Below are 8,139 nucleotides of genomic sequence, written 5' to 3'. Positions count from 1 at the left end.
AGATTAATCGTAGGGGAAGTAGGATGAAGGCGTACCTTAGCCAATGCCACCTTAATCTTGAGAAACGTATAGAAATCTAAATTAGACAAAGAAAACTGTTGAGCTAAAGAGGAAAATGATAATGGAGCATTACTGGAATCATAGAGATGATGAACAAGCGAAATCCCTTTAGACGCCCAATAAGACATTAAAGAAGAAGATATATTAATTTTAATTTTAGAATTCCGCCAAATAGATGACCACCTGGATTTGTGTAATGGATTTGCCATTCTCTCGGGAAAAAGGAATGAACAAAGTGGACGTAGTTAAAAAAGAAGCAGTCGGCAAAGGAGAGGCCAGTTCCTGTTCTGTTAGCAACCAAGAAGGAACATGAGTAGGAGGGGATGCAAACCAGAGAGCACCTTGAGAAGCTAGAAAGGCGGTTTGATATCTTTCCCAATCAGGAAAATTACAACCTCCCATATCACAAGGTTTTCGTAAGAAATTATAAGCAATTCTAGCCCGTTTATTATTCCATAAAAATCTAGAAGTAATAACATCAATGTCATGAAAAAAGGAAGCAGACATCTTCACCGGAAGCATGGAAGAGACAAAATTAATAATCGGCGTTATCATCATTTTAAGAGTCTGAAGGCGCCCCCACCATGAAATGTGTTTCGGAGACCATGCGTCTAGCAAACATCGTACTTTAAGCATAGTCTGATTTTCATTGTAAGCTACTGTATCATATAATGTGGAACAAAAGTAAATACCCAAATACTTCAATTGCTTGGACTGCCATTTAAAGCCAGCAGAGCCCATATGCGTAGAGAAACAATAAGCATTCAGTGGGAACATCTCGGTCTTGTCCTTATTTAAGGTGTATCCTGAAACCTTTGAAAAACGAGAGATGATATCAGAAATAGCAGGAATGGCCAAAGCAATATCATCAGAGAAAATAAGGACATCATCCGCGTAAGCCGCAGTTTTAATCCGATGAGGGCCAAAAGAAAAACCCTTAATATCTGAATGCATGTCAATTAATCGAAGGAGAGGATCAATGGATAATAAAAACAAAAGAGGAGATAAAGGGCATCCCTGTCTAGTACCCTGGCGAAGGTTAAAAAAAGACGACCTAGCACCATTTACTCTGATGTTGGCTCGGGGTTGTGAATAGAGGGACATAACCATATGAATAAATTAATCACCAAGATTATGTGCACATAATACAGCACGAAGGAATGGCCAGGACACCTTATCGAAGGCCTTTTCTGCATCAAGAGCCAAAGCAGCGGCCGGTAGCTTAGAGCGTTTAGCTGAACCGAGAATATGACAAAAGGTTCTGATATTATCTCGCGCGAGACGGCCCTTTACAAAACCCGTTTGGGATGGATGAACCAATTCAGGAATGAAGGATTCTAAACGCTTAGCCAAGATTTTAGCAAAGATCTTAGCTTCCATATTAAGAAGGGAAATAGGTCGGACGTTTTTGGGGTCAGAGTGATCTTTCCCCTCTTTCGGAATCACTACAATAGTGGCATCAGCAGCAGAACCAGAAACAGATCCATTCTTAATATAAGTATCAAAAACAGATTGAAGCTTGGGAACAATTAAAGGAAGAAAGGTTTTGTAAAATAAAATAGGGTAACCATCAGGTCCTGGAGCTTTCCCAGAACGAGTGGCTTTAATTGCAGCAACAATTTCCTCAGAAGTAATTGGGCCATTTAAAGAACTACTATCCTCTACAGAGATAGTTTTAATTGGGACAGATTTTAAGAACTCCTGGCATTGCTCAAAAGAGGATTGGTTAGAAGGAGTATATAGGTTATTATAAAAACCACAAAAAACCTTAAGAATTTCCTCAGTCTGAAATTTTTTAGTGCCAAGGCGATCAGTAATAGAAGAAATCCGAGAAGAGTTATAAGAGGATTCCTGAAATTTTAAGGTAGCCGCAAGAAGCTTACCAGCCCGGTTTTTTAATAATAGCCTTTTGGATTTCTGAGCTTGGACCCCAATATGAGCTCTCTTGGGGACTATGGTATTATAAGTATATTTTAAGTACTTAATTGATTGTAGGCAGGATTTATCTGTAGAATTTCGAAAGAGAGCTTCTAAATCTTTAATCTCATTAGCCAAGTCAGAAAGTTCCTTTTTGATAGCAGAATTCCTCTTTGACATACACTTAATAACCTGACCACGGAAAGTACACTTAAACGAATCCCAAAGGACAATTGGAGAAGAGACTGAGCCTTCATTTTCAAGAAAAAAGTATCAATGTCATTGGAGAATTCACAAATTTGGGAATCATCCTGTAAAATTTCAGTATTTAATCGCCAGGATCGAGGTCTTGTCTGAGGAACAAAGGACAACAACGTAAAAGTAACCGCAGCATGATCAGAAATCAGAATAGGGTGGATAAGCGGCGAGGAAGAAGAAGAAACCAAAGAAGAGTGTACTAACAAGTAATCAATACGTGAAAAGGTAGAATGAGGGGAAGAAAAGAAAGAAACATCACTACCAGTAGGATTATGCAAACACCATAGATCCTCAAGATGAGATATAGAACACATATTAAGTAGGTGTTTATGTGATTTAGGAGGGCGAAACTGAAAAGCTGAATTCCTATCTAGAATGGGATCCATTGGTAAATTGAAATCCCCAGCAACAATAAGATTACCCGAGTGAGGTGTATCATTCAATTTCTTGGTAACTGCCTTCCAAAAGGACGGATCATCTTTGTTCGGGGCGTAAATATTCATAACATAGAGCTCAGCATTGCCATCAGTCAACTTAGTTAAGAGCCATCTACCCTCAGTATCATACTCAGAAGAGATTATAGACAAGCCCGACTTTTTAGAGACCAAGGTGATAACTCCGTTCTTTTTACCAAAAGCATCGGAGCAGGCAACATCAGAAACCCACTCTTTCTTCAGTAAGAGTGCCTCTCTGGTAGAAACCTTCGTTTCCTGAAAAAGAACCAGAACCGAAGAAAGAGATTTGCAATAGTCTAAGATCTTGGACCTCTTGACTGGATGATTCAAGCCCTTAACATTAAGGGACAGCACATTCAGACCCGACATAATCTTGCAGAGACAAACAAAGATAATTCATGACTGAGAAAAAGCAAACAAACAGCACCAAAACCAGCAGCCAACCCCAAAGACTTAAAACCAAAAAGGGAGAATCCTATGAGAAAATCCAAAGAGCGAAAAGAAAAAAGAGAGAAAGAGAAAGATGAAAATGAGAGAAGATAGAGACAGATATCGAAGGAAAGGCCATAGATGAAGGAAAAAGAGATGAATAAGAAAGGTCTGAAAAAGACCAAATTCATACTAGGGGGAACGTGGTAAGACGAGCAAGGAAAACATCGTGAGGTATAATAACAATCAGTTCGAAAAACCCCAATGTAATATATAACTTGGTATAAATAATCAGGAAGAGGAAAACATTTGAAATGAGGATTGATAATAAGAGGGAGCGTACCATAAGAGCAAGCCAAACAGTAAATTTATACAATAAAAATATGCATGTAGTAAGAAACTATATAGGAAGAAAAAGAGAGCACTATGCAAGAGTGGAGAAAAACAAAGAAAGAAAAACAATAAATAAGTGTGAAACATGCTAAGCAATGAAGTACAGAAATTGCTAGAATAGGAGGAAATGTATTATCTAAAAAGATTATAAAATACAAGATAAATACATAGATTACAATAAACTAGCACCAATATAGGAAGATATTAAATAATTGTGAAGCAGAACAAGCAAGGAAACAGCAATGGAAATATATAACAAAACTAATATTCAGAGGCACTTGTGAGCAATTAATTACCATGCATAAGGTATATAAACAGTGCTATATTAGCTAATGAAAACAGGAAGGAACATCGAAAAGATATGAAGTTCATATATGATACTTAGACAAGCTAGCAATAAAGTATAAATAGAGACCAATAACTTAGACCTAATAGAAAAAAACATGTAATAGTGGTAAATCACTTTAAGCAAGAAAGTATTAATTAAGTAAGCATATAAATAAATGCAAGATATAGTAACTGTAACATGGTGAACACAGCTTGATGCTAACCATAGAAAAATTGATAATAATAACCCTATGACCAAGTCTTGTACCAGAACACGAAACAGTACAAGAAATATTGAAGTCAATTAGCACTAAAGACATACAAGTAGAACGACCACACCAAACGGAAGAACCAAACACAAAGCAAGTGAGAAACTAGACTATGCAAAAAAAACGAAAGGAAATCAAAGGACGTGGATAGAGAAATGACCAAATATGAACACATACTGTACAAAAAGAACCAAAAATAGATAGACGCGAAAAAGCTAGACCACCACTACAAAGTGGAACACGGGAACATAAATGAGATATATCCAAAAGAACAATGAGGAATGAGACAACGAAGAGAAGAAGAACAAACCATGGGGGAGAAGAAAAAAACACTACCAAAGCGAAAAGACAATAGCAAGAAGAAGGACAACCAACAAGAAAAGAAAAGGTACTACTACAATAATGATAAAGAGACAACAAGTAGAAAAACCGAATGTGCCAAACAACAACATCATAAAAATGGAAAGGAGACCACACCAATGAAAGGGAAAACACTACCAAAAAACTTGACTGACATCACCAATCACAAAAGAAAGCCATAGACGCACCAGCAACCATGGAGCACGCAGGTCTAAAAAAAAATAAGCTTAATAGACCTGGAAAAGAGAGAAAAACAAGGAAGGCAAAAGAATCACATCAAGTGCCAGAAGCACCAGGAACAAGCGAAGCCTCCATTTGAAGATCCATCTGTAGTTCCATCTGATTGTCTAAAAAAGAGGCCAAGTCAGCAGGTTCGTCGAAGATTCTGGAGCGACCTTTGAAGGTAATGCGAAATTTGGAAGGGCCAGAGAAGGAAAATGGGATATTCATCTCTGATAGACGCTTCCGGAGATTAAGAAAGCCTTTCCTCCTTATCACCGTGTCTTTGGCAAAGTCTTGAGAAATTGAGATACGGTGGCCTTCCCAAGAGACAACTTTAATCTTCCGCATATGAGCCAAAATTTGTTCCGTTCTGATGACGGAGCGGTTTAAAAATGATAGCCCTTGGTTGCGTAGCAGACTTAGAACGAAAAGTGGGGACACGATGTGCCCGTTCCAGCTCAAAGTCTCTTTGAAAAGAAATTTGCAGGGTAGAAGGCAACCATTGATATAAGAAGTCAATCATAGATGGTGCACCTTTCTCGGCTTCTTCAGGAAGGCCAAAAAATGCGCAGGTTGGATCTGCGGTTACGGTCCTCCTGTTCAGTGAGATCTCTCCGCAATGCCGCCATTGAGCGCTCTAACTGTAAAAGAGATCTAGATTGCTTTTGCATATTATCCTCTGCGCCACTGATACGTGTCTCCTTGGCAGAGACACGAATGGAGAGAGCTTTAAGATCATTCCTGATGGCTGAGACCTCCACCTGTAGTAAATCTGTATTAGTTTTGGTAGACTGCGCAATGTCATGTACATCATTGAGACGCGTCAGAATAGCCTCCAGAGTGGAATTAGCATCTTTTTGAGAAGATTCAGGTGTAGGAGATACTTGTTTGAGTCTCTTAAGAGACGCTTTCGACTCTTTTGTATCTTTAGCAGCCGGCGACAAGCCCATATTTGCCGCCATAGAGCCTCCAAAACAAAGGTAGAAGAAGCAACCACTTCAGAGAACTGAGGACAATCAAAAGGCCAGAGGATATTGGTGCACTCAGTAGGCAAGGTGGAGAAAAAAGAAAAGAGCAAAAATATGAGAGCACACAACCAGCAGGTGTCGCAAAGTAATAAATATCGGCAGACTTACATGCACAAAAATAGAAATTTCAACACAATAATGTCAGGACCCTGCCGATATGAAGAGTACGCCTTCAGAAATTAAGAAACCAAAAAGCAAGTTACCAAAGAGCAGGTAGTATCAATGAAAGGCAATGTAGGCACTCTGAAGAAAGGAAAAGTAAAAGAAAAAGCAAAAAAGTCCCATTTTAAAGCCACACAGCATGAAGAATGTGAAAAGAACCCGGTATAAGCTTGCAATGGTTAGTAGTAGTCACTAGCACCTGTTTGTCCGCATTCCGGAAAGATTCGGAACAATGGTACCTCCGTCTGTGAGGAAACTCGGAACTGTGTGTGTGAAGGAGAACAAGATGGCGGCCGCTCGTAGAAAGCACCGAGCGCCACCTCAAAGTGACAAAATACAGGCACCAGCAGCTCTAGGACGTAGGAAGGACTTCCAAACAGCACTCGGCACCTTCCGCCACATGAGGCTCCGTTTCTGCGAGTATGGGGTCACTGGAAGCGGAGATGAACCTCCGACGGCCCTCGCTCGCCTCGGAGCTCAAGCGCAAACCGCCATTCCGTAGCGGTGCGCAAGCCACGCCCCCTCCTTGGATGAATTCTAATGTAAGAGATCAGCCTAGGGTCTGAGACCTATAACACCGTAACAAAGGACTCTGATCAAGGGCAAGCCCATTGCTGTGCACTTACACAAAGAGGCGGGCTGAGATTAACCGTATTTGGAGTGCTAATCTTCTGGAGAAGTAAGAACCCAGCAACATTCTCTGTTAGGACAGAGGTAGTCTGACTCCATTATAGAACAGTAAGTAGACAATATGGGATTCCTGCCGTACTCAATGGCATCAGATTGACACCGTACATTTGGAAGATGGCTGGCATGTTCTGAACAACATCTACAGCATGGAATAATTAATTCCCTCAAAACATTTTTCTGTACCTTGAAATCTGAGTGGTCAGCTAACTTTGGTCCCACTGTCACTTTTTCTGAATATAAACTGATACAGTTGGTCAGCTTTGAGTACATCGTATTTTATTTTAACCCCTTCCATGCTGATGACGGCCCCCGGCTGTCATGCATCACGGTGGGCGTGTGCTGATGACGGCTGGGGGCCGTCATGAACCCGCCCACTCAATAAAACTGCCGCACAGGCTCAGAATCGCGGCCGCGCCCAAGGGGTTAAAGAAGCTCTAATCTCTTGTGCAATGAAAAACTAAGACCAGATGTCGTCCCTTGACTGCCTTTTCTTGAGAAGGAGGTCTTGTAGATAAGGACCTTGGAAAATATTAGCTGTTTGTGCAAACAAAAAGGAGTGACGAAGGAGATGGTCGGGCCTATGCAGGACCATATTCATCATGCTTCCCTGAGTAACTTCGAACCATTAAGTTGCGACAAGAAAGTATACATGTACCTGCTGCCCAGTGCCGGCTCACAGATCAGTGGAGAATGGCAGAAACGAGGAACTGGGGGTAAGCATGGAGAAAGAGAAGATGCCATATTAGAAGTGCACTCACAGCCTATCTCCCATCCCATTGTCATGATGCAGCCTTGTACACTACGATCCAAACTGGAGTCCAACTGAAGTTGTCCTGGAAGTCTATGTCATAGAGTGACCCTTCAGCTTAAAACGGCACTACTCCCGGAGAGACCACAGACACATAAGTGCCCAAGTACCTGAAAAATAGATATTCCCCAAAAATTCTGTTGCATCCCTCATTAGTCCCTGATTAGTCTGTGATTCTTCAGAAGCAGCATGTTAGCCACTGTTGCCTGCCCTACTGTGCAGATGCCATTACAAGAATCAATCAGCATTTACAACCTGCATCCAGCTCTTGTGAGTGTTCCCTTCGTGCCTGTAACATCACTGATCGGACGTATGCACCTCTGACTCCCCTGTGCAAGCCCAACAGCCTGGGAGGGCAAGGACAGCTCCAAGTGACCGGCAAGTTATGATCAAATCCTAAGCCTCAGCAACAGACACTGAACATTTCAAATGCTAGCACCCCTGTGAGGATTTAGACGCTGTCCCAATGTAAGTGCAGTGAGCATGGGCAGAAATAATTGACCCACATGTGTACTTCATGCCTATTGTGTGCTGTGGGTCATAAGTGGAGAAACAAATGCATATTTGTCCTGTATGAACACCTTTTTTTTAATAACCTGATGGATATTGATGAATGACCACTGGAAGCGTGCAAGGGCTCCTCAACACCCAAAGACCTGGTACATATCAGTATAGCAAACATTTCAAAATATATATTACTCATATGTCCTGCACAACACAAACCCTAAAGTCACTTTGTAAACCACTGAGTGATTTGCTAA

This window comes from Lissotriton helveticus, chromosome 5_1 (genome assembly GCF_964261635.1).
Source record: "Lissotriton helveticus chromosome 5_1, aLisHel1.1, whole genome shotgun sequence".
NCBI lineage: Eukaryota > Metazoa > Chordata > Amphibia > Caudata > Salamandridae > Lissotriton > Lissotriton helveticus.
The sequence above is the reverse complement of the archived record's forward strand: the minus strand, read 5'-3'. Positions refer to the sequence as shown.